Raw genomic sequence first — 14,892 nt, forward strand, 5'->3', positions numbered from 1 at the left:
TGATGTTTTTGTTTTTGGTTTTGGTTTACATCCATTAACCAAAGAATGGAAAGTTGACTTTCCTCCTCTCCCCAACCAAGAAAGCAGCCAAGAATTTGTATTTGATTCAACTGCATAAAACAAACCGAAAACAATAATGATAACAACACCAACACCTATTGGCTTGAGCAAGATAAGACATTCTTTCTCTGTCATATATGAGAAGTCTGAAGAGAGGCCATTCAGATGAGGTGGTAGCTCTCAAGTCATCAAGGACTCAAGCTCCTTCTACATTCTTGCTCCATTAGCATCCTGCCTCACAGCTCAAAATGGCTGCTTAAGCTCCAGCTCTTATGCCCAGGTTCCAGCCAGCAGGAAGGAGGACAGAAACCTGAAGGAGCACCTCATCCCTTTTAAGGATACATTTTTAAAGTTTTATTTCCACTTCCATTCACTAGTTATTAGACAAAACTTAGTCACGTTGGCTCCCCCCAGTTGCAAGGTAGGCTGGGAAATGTCTTAACTGGAGGTACATGTCCCAGATAATTGAGTCCTTATCACAAAAAAGGGGAGGAGGTGGTATGGAGATTTGGTGAAAACCCCTTGTCTCTGACCCCTCATGTCATGGATTCGTAAGTTCTGGGTTCCTTGTTCCATGTGGCGTGTGTGTGTGTGTGTGTGTGTGTGTGTGTGTGTTCACATGTGTTAAGAAGAATGTGGCCAGTGGGGGAATATACGCAATAATTCACCATTATCTGGTAAAGATATGGCTAATAGGCAAAGATTCTTAGAAAACTAGCCCTAATCAAAAGGAACAAAGACAGCCAACTGCTTTTCATCAACAATTAACATTTCTGATCATCAAAAGATACCATTAAGAAAATGAAAAGCCAAGCCACAGACTGAAAGGAAATTTTCCTAATACATGTGAATGGCAAAGGATATGTATCCAGAATACATAAAGGACTTCTGAGAGTTAATCATAAAAAGCTAAGCTAATTTTTTAATGGTCAAAAGACTTAAATAGGCACTTTATGAAATACTAATAAACACATTCATTTTTTTAATGTTTATTCATTTTTGAGAGACAGAGACAGAGCCGCTGGAACAGGGGAAGGGGGGAGGAGCAGAAAGAGAGGGGGACACAGAATCCGAAGCAGGCTCCAGGCTCTGAGCTGTCAGCACAGAGCCTGACACGGGGCTGGAGCCCATGCACTGTGAGATCATGACCTGAGCTGCAGTCTGCCACTTAACCAACGGAGCCACCCAGGCACCCCTAGAATGGCTACAGTTTCAAAGCCTGACAACACCCAGTGCTGACAAGAACGTGAAGGAACTGGAGCTCTCCTATTTGGCTGGTAAGGGTGTAAAATGCTACAACCGCTTTGGAAAACAGTTTGGCAGCCTGGAATAAAGGCCCAGCGATCCCACTGCTGGGTTTCCACCCTGGAGAGAGGCGAGCATATGTCCACACAACGTCTTATACAAGAATGCTCATAGCAGCTTTCCTCATAACAGCCCCCGAACTGGAAACAAATGTCTATCAAAGAAGAGACAAGTCAATCGTGGCACATGCCTATGGTGGAATAATACTCAGAAATATAAATGAACAAACTACTGATACATGCAACAATATGGATGAATTTCAAACACAGCGCTGAGCAAAAGAAGCCAGAGGAAGTGCATAGTACATGATTCCATGTATTTGAAGTTCATGAGCAGACACAACCAATGTGGGATAGAAATGAGAACAGCGCTTGCTGGGTGGGAGAGGGCAGTGTGTCCCAAGGGCAAAGAAAGAAAGTTCTGGAGGATGGCCATGTTCCACCTTGACCGAGGCGTGGGATACATGGGGTGGGGGTGTGCATTTGTCCAAACTCATCAAGCTGCACAGTTGAGATTTGTGTATTTTGCAGAACACAAATATAATTTTTTTAAGTTTATTTATTTATCTTTGAGAGAGGGAGGGGGAGAGAGAGAGAAGGCGAGAGAAAATCCCAAGCAGGCTCTGCGCTATCAGCACAGAGCCCGACAGAGGGCTTGAACCCATGAACCGTGAGATCATGATCTGAGCCGAAATCAGGAGCCGGATGCTTAACCGACTGAGCCACCCAGGCGCCCCAACATGAATGTAATTTTATCTGAAAAACTGAGGGTGTGTGTGTGTGTGTGTGTGTGTGTGCGCGTGTCACTCGCCATCCCTGACCTCAGAGATTCTGATTCATGGAATTCAGGGAATTGGCATTTTGTGACCCAGGAATTGGCATTTGTATCATTTCCCTTCCTCAGGGAAACCAGAGGAAGTATGGAGGTCATGTGGCTCAGAAGGGAATGGCTTCCTGAGATCCAAAGGACAACAAGGTGGGCCTGGGCCCACTGCACACTGATCCCTGGAAGGGGTTCCTTGGGTGGAGTCTGGCATCCAAGAATGCATCCAAGAATGCCTGGGGGTCTGGTACGTACTGCTGGGACTTTGGGGGAGCGGGTAGGGCCCCATCACAGGAGGCCTGTGGTGACTGCTGAGCACGGCTGGGAGAGCATCTTGGTGGCCAGCCCAGAGCCGCTGTAGCAGATGGCCAGGGGAAGCACAACCCTGGAGTGGCCTTGCGCAGCGGGAGGCACGGTGACATCAGTGTCCAGGGCTAGCGATCATAATAATACCTAACATTTGTGGAACATTTTGTCACTGCTAAGAGCTTTACACGTGTTTATTCATTTTACTATTCCCATTTTATAGATAAGAAAACTGAGACCCCGGTGTGGAGGAGGGGTGTTTAGCAGCTTCCCAACTCACACAGCTAGTACTGGAGCCAGGATTTGAACCCAGAAAGTCCGGTTCCAGGACTCATATCTTTACCCTCTATGCTGGTCCGGCCCCTCCACTGCTTCCATTCCTCATTGCTCTCCTGGACATCACACAAATTGCTACAGCCAGAGGCGGGGAGTGGAGCCTCAAAAGATGATTGAGAAGAAAAAAGATGATGGAGGTTAGATTTCTCAAAGACTTTGTGAGTGGGAAGTCACATACACCCCCCAACCCCCGCAGGGCCGGCCAGGTGAATGAGTGAAGCAGGCAGGTGTGAGGCACTAGGGAGTAGTGGGGATTGCGGCATGCACACTTTAAAAGGGGCACCGTTACTGAGACAGTCCCATTGAAGCCATGCGGGAACAGTGGTCCAATGCTCCTGGAGCCCCAGATTTTTAAAGATTTTGATTCTTAGAGTCCACTTCCCAGCCAAAGGAAACACGTGTGTGTATGATGCCACTCAGGAGTGTGAGCTGCAAAGTCTGCTCCCTTCTCCGACCTGGGTCTCTTGCAGCAGGGTGGACAGCACTTCCGTGTCTGTCAGAAAATCAGGGCTCAGCCTTCTAAGGATGAGGTTATTTAATCCCTTAAGAGCCCACCCTAACCTGCCTATTGAACCTGAACTTTGCGAGGCAGCCAAGAGAGACCCGCGCCACCCTCCTGTCTGTGTGCACCTATCTCCCTGACAAACCAGAGCTCCATCCCAGAATCTCAGTATCCACCCACCTCAGGCCCTCCTTTACCCCCCACCAGCCTTTTCCAAAGGCCCATAAATCTGCCAAAGCTCAGGATCATCTTCCCTCTGCCTGCCCCTTTGCCCTCCCCCCATCCCCTGCAGCCTCCTGAAGCTCTCTGACTGATTTTTTTGTTTATGTCTTAAATTCCATTTGAGCCATCATGTGGCCCAATCTTTCATCTCGTTCCATATCTAGCTGCAGCTGAGCTTGGGCGTTCGTGGGCTTTGCAGCCAGATATGAAAAGAGGAGAGATTCATTTCCTGCCTCCCGCCTCTCCAGACCCAAATCTTCCAGTTTAATCCAAGAGCTCAGAAGATTTGCTTTAACCTCGCAGATAGTTCTTATGAAACCTCACCCATCAATAAGTGTCAATAAAGGTCTCGGGATGCAGGATGTGGGTGTTTGGGCGTTCCACACCCCCCACAGGCCGTCACTCTCTTGTACGTGACACTGAGGCCTCTGCCTCCCCTTAAGATGCCTGGCAGGTTATGTCCCATTCCCAGGGCAGCCAGGGTCTAACAGATGTGAGGGAGCGAAAGCTCACAGTCCAGCCCATACCTGGACAAGTCAGTGGTATGAGTTTCACTCCAGAACACCCTGGTGGAAAAGGTCAGGCTAGAGAGTCCTTGGCCACACATCCTTGCTCAGCTCTTCCCTTCCCTGTTCTGCTTCCCTCTGTCCTTCAAGAAGTCACGTGCACAGAATCCTTGCCTCCAGCTGTGCATCTGAGAAACCTAAGGGCAGAAGAGGATCCGCGCTAGGCCAAGCAGAGAGCAGGGCAATACCTAAAACAGAATGGCAAGACATTCCTGTACTCTATCACTAAACGTGAGACATTTAAATCCTATTATCAGCATGAAAAAATAAAGTCTTGATTTTCCAGCAATAAGGAAAAGGTTCAATAAGTTACAGCACAAGCTTCTGATGCCTACTGAGCCATTATTTGCAGCGCTCTACAGAGCATGGCAAAATGTTGACATTAATGGAGTTGGGGGTGGGGGATGGGTATGTAGAGGTTCATTTTATTATTCTCTCTACTTTTGTAGATGTGTGCAATTTTCCGTAATGGTTATAAAATGATGGATGAAGAAAATGCTTCCAGTGTAATCCACATTTGGATATTTGAATATTTGATATTTGAATATTATTTGAATATTATTTGAATATTATTCACACTGTATAGTTAAGTGGAAAAACCGATACTACTAACCCAACTATTTACAAGAGTAAATCTATATGTGCAATTTTTATTATTTTAATTAAAAAATTCTTTCATGTTTATTTTCGAGAGAGAGAGAGAGAGAGAGAGAGAGAGCAGGCACACGCGTGAGTGGGGGAGGGGTAGAGAGAGAGGGAGACAGAGGATCCGAAGCAGGCTCTGTGCTGATGGGAGACAGCCCAATGAGGGGCTCAAACTCACAAACCCCGAGATTTGGGCCAAATCTGGGCCAAAGCCGGATGCTTAACCGACTGAGCCAACCAGTGGCATTTTTTAAATTTTTTTTTCAACGTTTTTTTATTTATTTTTGGGACCGAGAGAGACAGAGCATGAACGGGGAGGGGCAGAGAGAGAGGGAGACACGGAATCGGAAGCAGGCTCCAGGCTCCGAGCCATCAGCCCAGAGCCTGACGCGGGGCTCAAACTCACGGACCGCGAGATCGTGACCTGGCTGAAGTCGGACGCTCAACCGACTGCGCCACCCAGGCGCCCCATGTGGCATTTTTTAAATACTAAGAAATTGAAATGTGCATACCCAGTGACCAAGCAATTCCACCCCTGGGTAGACAAACAAGCACAAGGAAGGAGATGGGTAAATGGCCTAAGTGTCTATTAATAGACAAATGGCTTTTTAAATGACTATAATAAATCTTTGAAATATTAGATAGCAGACACAGAGAAAATTACTCGGACACTTAAGGGCACATGCCTTCTAAATACTTAGGCATAATGAGCTCATCCTATAATGTTCATACTCTAAGTTTTTATAGATAAGGCACAGGAAAATTAAGAAACTTGCCCAAAGTTCATTGGCCCAGGGGTGGTCCCGGGGTTTGAACCCACATGGCAGTCAGCCTGGCTGAACAGTGCATGCTCTTAGCCACTATGCTATTTCACCCCTTGAGAATGAGTTGGTCCCATAAGTATTAACAAATTTATCAACTCTCACATTGGTTCATAGTACCCCTCATGGCAGGGACTGCTTTTTTTTTTTTTTCAACGTTTATTTTATTTTTGGGACAGAGAGAGACAGAGCATGAACGGGGGAGGGGCAGAGAGAGAGGGAGACACAGAATCGGAAACAGGCTCCAGGCTCTGAGCCATCAGCCCAGAGCCTGACGCAGGGCTCGAACTCAGGGACCGCGAGATCGTGACCTGGCTGAAGTCGGACGCTTAACCGACTGCGCCACCCAGGCGCCCCAAGGGACTGCTTTTAATAGTGGATACGCATGATCTCATTTGCCCTCACAACAACTCTTGAGAAAGTGAGATACTAACTACTAACAGCTTTCTTTCACAAAGGAGGCAGTTGACGCACAGAGAGGTTAAGTAGCCCACCCAGGCTCACACAGCCAGGAGGTGGTAGAAACAGGATTCGAATTTATGTAATCAGCTTCCAGAGCCTCCACTCTCAACCCTTTGCCCTAAATCATTAAGTCACACAAGTTGCACATCAGTATGAGCAACACAGTTCACACAAATTTAAAAACTACAAAACAATATATTTTAAGTTATGTGTATAAATATATTTTAAAAAGTACTCACGCGTGAGGTGAAAAAAAAAAGGCAGCCACAAAGCTGAATTTGCAGTATAAAATATAATTCCAACTAAAAATAGGTCTCTACATCTCCAGGTATATAGAGAACAGTCTGAAATGATATTTATTACCGTGATGGAGTGGTCATCTGGGAGGCAAGGGCTGGAGGGAAGGGACCAGGAGTGGGGCTGGCTGTCTAAGGGGACCCAAGACCTATCTATAATGCCTTAATTTTTTACGAGAAGAATATATCCGTGTATTATGCATGATTAAAAATTAACAATGTCAAAAATAGACTACATGGATAGACACTAAAATGTGAGCGAGGACCATCTCTGGGTGTGAGATTTTCTTAGTTCTGTACTTTATCAATATTCTACCAGTAGGAAATACATGACTTCAGCAATCAAAGGGAGGGGAGGAAGGAAAGGAGAAAAAGGAAACTAAAACATCATTATTGCCCCCCAGATATGCTTCCCCCTCTCCCCACCTTCTCTTCCTGGTTGTATCCAGTTCATTCGCTCAGGCCCCATCAAGACTTCCTGGTTTCCAGCCCCTCCTTCCCAGAACAGGTTGCTCCCTCCTTGGTGATCTCTGAGCCCCTCAGTGGCACAGACCACATCGGTCCATGTTAGGTGGATGGTGAGGCGTCTATCACCTGTGCTAGGCTATGAACTTCTCCAGGGCGGGCCGTCTGTGCTGGCCTCTGACCTCCCTGCAGGCTCCTCCCACGCCACACCTTGGCCCTGGCCCTGGGCATGGACAAGCATCTGGTAGAACACATGTTGTTCAGAGTCCTTCAAAAGAGAGGAAAAGCAGTGTTTACCTTTTCCTCCTCACCTGCGACTCCTGGTTCCCCTCACCCCCAATACCTCCAAGAGTGCATTGCCATCTCCGGCTGCCTTCTCACTGAGCACCTACTATGTGCTGGGCACCATTTGGGGCGCTGGATTGGCCCACGGTGATGTGCCTATGAATGATAGAGACAGCTCGGCACCAGGCCTTCAGAGACCACATCCAACGCTGAGCCCAGAACCTCAGGCCCTAGAAACATCAGTGATTAAACTCGCTTTTGTTAGAACCACCCAAGCAAGCACAGATCATTTCTTGGCACTCATTCTCCAATGTGGGTTATTCTCAAGTCCGGGGCTGCTACCCCACAGCTGCCTTTCACAGTTCCTGTGTCTTCCTTGGCAGAATAAACCTTCAAGGTACCAAGCAGGGGAAATACAGGTCAGATCTCATCGGAGCCTATAAAACCGAGATGCTAGTTTATAATATTGCTTCAAGGACTAAGCAGAAAAAGATTGACCATTTTTACCATAATTTTAAGACATCCTTTACGATAACTATATGATGGCTTATAAATGGTTTCCTTCAAATAACGTACTTGTTTCTAAAGAGAGAGATCTTTAATTTGGAAGGCTGCCGTGTCTGCCTTATTGCTTATGTATGTATACACCCTGTCAATAAATGTCTGCAGTAAGCAAGAATTTTTCCACTGAAAGAAGTCCCTGCTTTCACGGAGCGTGCATTCTGTGATGAGGAGATAGACAACGTGTCAAAATATATGGGAGATTAGACGACAGTTGCTCAAAAATAAAGCTGGGAAGGGGGGATGGGGTGGGTTTCAGAGGGGGAGGGGGCTGAGTGAAGACTTGGAAAGGATGGGGGATGGAAGCCGGTCCGAGAGAGCATCCCAGGCGTGGGTGGGGGCGGATGGGAGGAACAGGATGTGCAAAGGCCCCAAGACAGAACGTGCCTTATGCTCATGAAGGACAAGACTGAGCAAATGTAGCTCATGGGTTGATGGGAGAGAGTCACCTAGGGCCTTGTGAGCCAATGTGAGGACTTTGGCTTTTACTCAGAGAGAAAATAGTGAATCACTGCGGTGGGGGGGGGGGGGGATGGGGGTGGTTGGAGAGAGAAGTGACATGTCCTACCAGAATGAGTCCGGCCACTGTGTGGATGACGGACCAAGGCTTGCTCTCTTGAATTCTCTCAGAGTCTCTTGAAACTTTGCTGTTTCTGCTATTAAATATCACCCGTATTAACAGTTGTGGAACTTGGCTTCTGCCCAGACTGAATCTCAGGGATATCCCACCATCCTCAAGGTCAGACAGCAGACTGAGCATCATAGTGACAGCTCTGAAACCCCATACACTGACTGAGGTTTCCAGACCTGCTTGCTGTAATATAACAGTCACTGTTAACTGCTAACATTCACTAAGGCCCTACCTTAGGCCTACTTAGTTTCTCATTTCAGATGGGTTTGGAAAACACTGCTTTCATACAAGAAGCCCCCATTTTATGACATCCTAAATATGTCTAATTATCTCCAAGTGTACTGCCAAATTCTCAAAAATATCTTCACAAAATGAATTCAAATGCACTTGGTCACAAATTTTAAACACACTCCGAAAAGGACCTTTAGTAGTAGGAAAAGTGGGGGCAAAAATTCAAACTAAGACCTTAAGAAACCGGCAGGTCACCGCTTATACCAGCTCCTGATAGCTCCAAACTACTTTCCGAAGGGCTGGTCTGTCTTAGCTGTGAACTTAGAACTGCTTTCTAGCATCTGAGGAAAGCAAGTCGAATTGTCTTAACTTTTTGATGGGCTGGTTGTTCGACTAGTAACAGTGAAACTCCCTCAAGCTTGCAATGAACAAAATTACCACCAGGTGGCAGCAAACACCCAGTAAGCGAAGTCCATCCCTTTTCAAAAACCTGTAGAGTACTCAGACTTGCTGATTTGAGCTGGGATTTGTGACACTGGGAGGAAGACTACTTAGAATTCTGGGTAACCATTGCCAAATTATGTTGTTGATTTTAAAAAACGTATCTAGCTTTCAACCTGCCTATGATTTCCACTACTCGCTCCACCCGATTTGGATTTTCATTGTAAGGAAGCACTTACCGGGTAAATGAATCGATGAATTAAACCAGTTCTCAACTGGGGATTGTTTTGATCCCCAGAGGACATTTGGAAAGATCTGGAAATATTTTTGGTTGTTACAACTAGGGAAGTGCTACTGGCATCTAGCAGGTGGGAGCCAGGGATCCATAGGACAGCCTCCACCACAAAGGTCAAAATGTCAGTGGTGTGCAGGCTGAGACACCCAGAATTAAAGCAACAACGAAGTCTCATCCTTGATGAAGGGAGACTGGGGCACGTTAGGTCTCCCCTCTCTGTAGCCTGGCTTTTGGCTGCAGGTCTGGCAGGGAGGAATCAGTCAATAATGCTGCAACACTGAATTGTATAAGAACACGAGAAAATAGATCCTGATTGAAATCTCAGATGCCTACATGGCCAGGGAGGTAATACAAAGGGGTGAAGTGGACCAAAAGACAAGAAAAAGGGGTAGAGTCTATGGCGACTTGGAGAGTGTGTTTCTCAAGAGGCTAGCTCAGCTATGCAGCAGAGCAGTCTCAATGTTCCTGGACCGTCATCCTTGGGGAATGAAAAGGGGTGACCTTTTGGCCAAAGGACACCAAGGGGTGTCCTTGAAGGATGAGCAGAATTTGGGCAGATGCAGGGAAAATGGGCTAGAATTAGCATTCCAAATAAGGATACCCCAACCAGGCGTTGCAAATTGGCCAAATCTGGTGCTCTGACTTCTCCACTCAATTTTTTTTTCCTCTCTCTCTTCTCTTCTAATATAATTTATTTTTACTGTAGCAAAATATACGTAATATAGAATTCACCATTTTAACCATGTTTATGTGTGCAATTAAGAGGCAGTGAGAATAGTCACAATGCTGTGCACCCATTTCCAGAACTTTTCTGTCTTCCCAAACAGAAACATGGTATCTATTAAACAATAACTCCATTCCCCTTCTTCCTCTAACCCTCTGTATCCTCTATTCCATGTCTGTATGAAATTGACTACTCAAAGTACTTCTTGTAAGTGGATTTATACAGTATTTGTCTATTTGTGTCTGGCTATTTCAGTTAGCATTATGCTTTTGGGTTTCCACATGATCTTTTAAAAACCTGGATATCTTACATAAAAAGCTCGGTTTCCTCAACAGAAGAACAGGGGGTGGGGGGAGGGGGAAAAAGTTACAGAGAGGGAAGGAGGCAAACCATAAGAGACTCTTAAATACTAAGAACAAACTGAGGGTTGATGGGGGTGTGGGAGGGAGGGGAAAGTGGGTGATGGCACCTGTTGGGATGAGCACTGAGTGTTGTATGGAAACCAATCTGACAATAAATTTCATTAAAAAAAAGCTCAGTTTCCGATTTGTCCTCAGAATTTTCAAGGTCTGGCCACACTGAACCCACATGCCACAGCACAGTGGGCTGGAGCTGAGATGTGACTGCCCTTAAGAGAGATGCTCTGAGGACAGCATTGGGTCAGGAGTTGGGAGCCTCTTGAGTATTTATCCACCTTGTGACTTTGTTTATGTCTCAGTTTTATTTCATAAACAATTGCTTTTAATTCCAGAAGAAATGCATGAACTCATTCACTTGTCAAAACCAGAACCTTGTAGGTGAGTCTTAGAGCTCTTTGGTCTCTCAAAGCGGTGGGTTAGTATTCCTATTTGATATTGTCAAACTTTAAAATCCTTGTTAATCTGGTGGAAAACCACACATCTTTATCGTAATAATATCTACCATTTATTGAGCACCTTCTCTATGCTGGGCATTGTTGTTAAATCTTCATAGTCTCATTTGGTGGATGAATAAACTGAGGCTCAGAGCTAAGTATCTTGTCCAGGATCACATAGGTGGTTAGTGGCATAAGCCAGAAATAAAACCCAGGGCTGGCTTACTCCATGCCCCACACTCTTTCCCCTGAACCTTCCTGTGTCATAGTCATCGGTGAGTGGCCACAACAAACGTCCTTCTGTATCACACCAGGAAGTTGTGTAAGAGAAAGCATTTGTTGATGTGAGCCATTATAGGATGGTGTATTCCATGATCGGCCCCTGGGGGCTCTCCCTGTTGAACACAGATGCCCTGACAGGAGGAAAAATACTGTCAGTGCTTTGGCAAAGAGGCTTCTATTTAATTCAACATATCTTTGCACGCTTTTGAGAAGAGACGACAGATGGGGAAACTAAGGTCCCAGGAGCAGAACCAAGTGACTTGAGATCAGGCCCTCCAAAGAGGGGTAAATCCAAAACAGGGCACTGCTCTCCCGGTGTCTGGTCCCTTGTGCATCCTTTCTGGTCTAGCTTGTCTGTACCTTCCAGACTAGAGCTGCGGCTCGGGATCTGAAATGGACCAAACACTCAGTTACAAGAATCAAACAGCCCAACTCAGATTGGCCTCAGTGAAAGAGCATAATCACATATTGGCTTGCTTAACTGAAAATCCAGGAAAATTCTAAGCAGTCCCATGGGCTGTGGGTGCCCTAGTAACACATCAGGACTCTCTCCAATTCTTGGTCCTGCCCTCCTCTGTCAGCTTCACATTCAGATGCATTTTCTTCCTGTGGTGGTCCCAGCAGTGTAACAACCCCAGCAGAAATAGACCATCCATGGTCCCAGAGTTCAAGCAAATGTCTCAGAATTCACTCTGATTGGCCTAAGCTGGGTCACATGACCATCACTGACCCCATAACTCTGGTTGGCCAGGACTGGGTCATGTGCGGGAGAGTCTGCACTGGGAGATGAGGGTGCCAGTACTGAAAGGTGTATGTTGCAACTTTACTTGTGCATTACAATGATATGAATGATTTCTTTGCTGAATCGGATAGTAGTTTCAAATACCAGAAGATCCTTTTCCCTCAATTCTTCCTGCTACTCATAATGGAATGGTTACATATTTTGGATTCAGTCTGCATTATCAGCATTTACTGTATCATTATCTTAAGTCTAGACTTGAAAATTAAGCCCTGGTTTTCAGTGTTTGCCAATTTAGGCAGCGTAAACATTGCCCGATTTCTAGCCACACATTTTGGTCACTGAACACACAATGGGGCAAAGGGACACAGTAATACACCGCTGTATAGCATTTTCATCAATCAGATACAATAGATGTAACCAATCTCAAGAATATCAAGGATCAGTCAGTTATGGCCAGTGAGTCAAACTGAGCCAAGCTTGTCTTTGAGTGGCCTAAGAATGAGTCTGCATTTTTGAAGGGTTGTTTAAAAAAAAGAAGGGTACACAACAGAGACCCTATGCGGCTTTCATCCTACTAATTAATAAAAATGAAAAAATGAACCTGCATTCATATTGGAACTGTATTTACTCATCAATTGCAAGCTATCGATCGGCTACAGATAAAAGAGTTGAGCAAAAATCATTGAAAGCATTTTGTGAAAATCAATAGACTATATGGATGACAAGAGTACGGTAAAGAGTATTGGATATTTTGTTATTTTTTTCTAAATTGTGTGCTATATATTCTTTATATCATTACAGTTTATAATAACTTGGGGCACCTGGGTAGCTCAACCGGTTGAGCATCTGACTTCGGCTCGGCTCAGGTCATGATCTTGTGGTTCCGGAGTTCGAGCCCCACAGCTGGCTTGCTGTTGTCAACCTGTCAGCACAGAGCCCGCTTTGGATCCTCTGTCCCCCTCTCTCTGCCCCTCCCCTACTTATGCTCTCCCCCAAATAAATAAATATAAAAAAATAAATAAAAATAAAATTTATAATAAATGGGTATATTCATGTGTATGAATGCATTTTTTTTCCTGTGGGGAACGGATCATTAAACATTTACCAGCATTTTCCTGAACTTATCGCATTTCATGGTAGGAAGGGTTAATATTCTTAGGACGTCTGCTCTCACTCATTCTCTGCCGTGTGAGGACACGGTGAGAAGGCAGCTGTCTGCAAGCCAGGAAGAGGGCTCATGCTGGCGCTCTGAGCTCAAACTTCTGGCCCCCAGAATCATGAGAAAATAAATTTTTGTCGTTTGAGATAGGGAAAAATCTGCTTTCCCCAAATTGATCTGCAGATTCAATGCAATTCTGAACAGAATCTACAGGAATTTTTCCATGGAAGTATAATAAGGTGATTCTAAAATGTACATAGAAGAGGAAAGAGCCAGGGATAGCCAGGATATTTCTGAAGAACACTAGGGACTTGGGAATAGAGGCAGGGGGAGACATCAAGGCTTATTATGAAGTTTTAGAAAGAGGGGCGCCTGGCTGTCTCCATCAGAACATGCAAATCTTGATCTCGGGGTTGTGAGTTCGAGCCCCATGTTGGGTGTAGAGATTACTTAAAAATAAAATCTTTGTTGAAAAACAGAGCTCAGAAATGGATCCACATATCTATGGGACTTTGGTACTTAACAGAAGTGGCAAGTCAGGTCAGCAGGGAAGAGAAGGAGCATGCAATAAATGGACCCACTTACTCACCAGGAAAAAGATGAAGTTAGATACTTGTCTCACTACTATATACAGAAATCCCATTCCAGATGGATGAAGGACTTCCATTTAAAAACAAAACTTTACAAGATATATTTTAGATATTTTTAGGTATTCAAATATCTTTCAGACTTCACAGTAGCAAAAGATTTCCTAAACGAGCCACAAAAGAACTGATTATATAATAAAATTTGATCATTTTAACTAGAAGTACGAATGTTTGCCCATCAAAAGACTCAGACAAAGGTTGAATTTCAAGGGTGTATAATGAATGTCTATAACATAATAAGAAGAGTACAAACAACCCACGGAAAAATGTGCACAAATGGAAAGTAATGAAGTGATTAAAAAAAAAAAAAACAGGAAAGAAAACCCACAATGATAGGGGTATGTCAAAAGGACCCAGGAGACGACTGAAAGAGCTCTCGGGGGCCAGAGCTGGAACAATTTGAGCAACAAAATAAATAAAACGATTCTGGATCCTAACCCAAAGTATAAAATAAATATTTATGAACCCATGCTAATATAAATAAATACTTGAACAAACAAATAAGTAGAAAAGAAACAAATCTCCTGGATGGAATTCCAAATAATTTATGTAGATACTGGCTCTTGAGGAGCTTAACTTCAAGTACAAAGTGACTTCCTTCCAAAGACTACGGTGTGGAGATGGGGGCAAAAAAGAATAACCTTACAGTAGAGACACCTGAAAAATATTACCTCGGCCAGGTGGTCAAGGTCAACATCAACAGTGATAAGTTATGTTGATAATATTATACTCTTGAGAAGATACCATGAGGAACTCTGTGGTCCCCACCTACCCCTCTCCAATACCCCTCACGCCCACCCAAACCGATAACCCTAGTCTAGTAATGAGAAAAACAGCAGACAAATTCCATAGAGGGGACACCCCACAAAACACCTGATCAGTACTCCTCAAAACTGTCAAGGTCATCAAAAACAAGGAAAGTCTGAGAAACTGTCACAGCCCAGAGTGGCCGAAGGACACTTGATGGTTAGGTGCAATATGGTATCTTCCCTGGAACAGAAAAAGGACATCAGGTAAAAATTAAGGAAATCTGAATAAGGTTTGGACTTCACTTGTTTTCTTTCTCTTAGTGAGCACAAGATATAGACAGGCATTTTTCAGAAAAAGAAGCACATGGCAATAAACATATGAAGAGATGTTCCATACCATCAGCGATCAAGAAAATGCAAATCAAAGTCACAGTGAGATATCATTTTGCACCCATTTCACTGGCAGAAATTTAAAAATCTAATG

Source organism: Acinonyx jubatus, chromosome E2 (genome assembly GCF_027475565.1).
Source record: "Acinonyx jubatus isolate Ajub_Pintada_27869175 chromosome E2, VMU_Ajub_asm_v1.0, whole genome shotgun sequence".
Lineage (NCBI taxonomy): Eukaryota > Metazoa > Chordata > Mammalia > Carnivora > Felidae > Acinonyx > Acinonyx jubatus.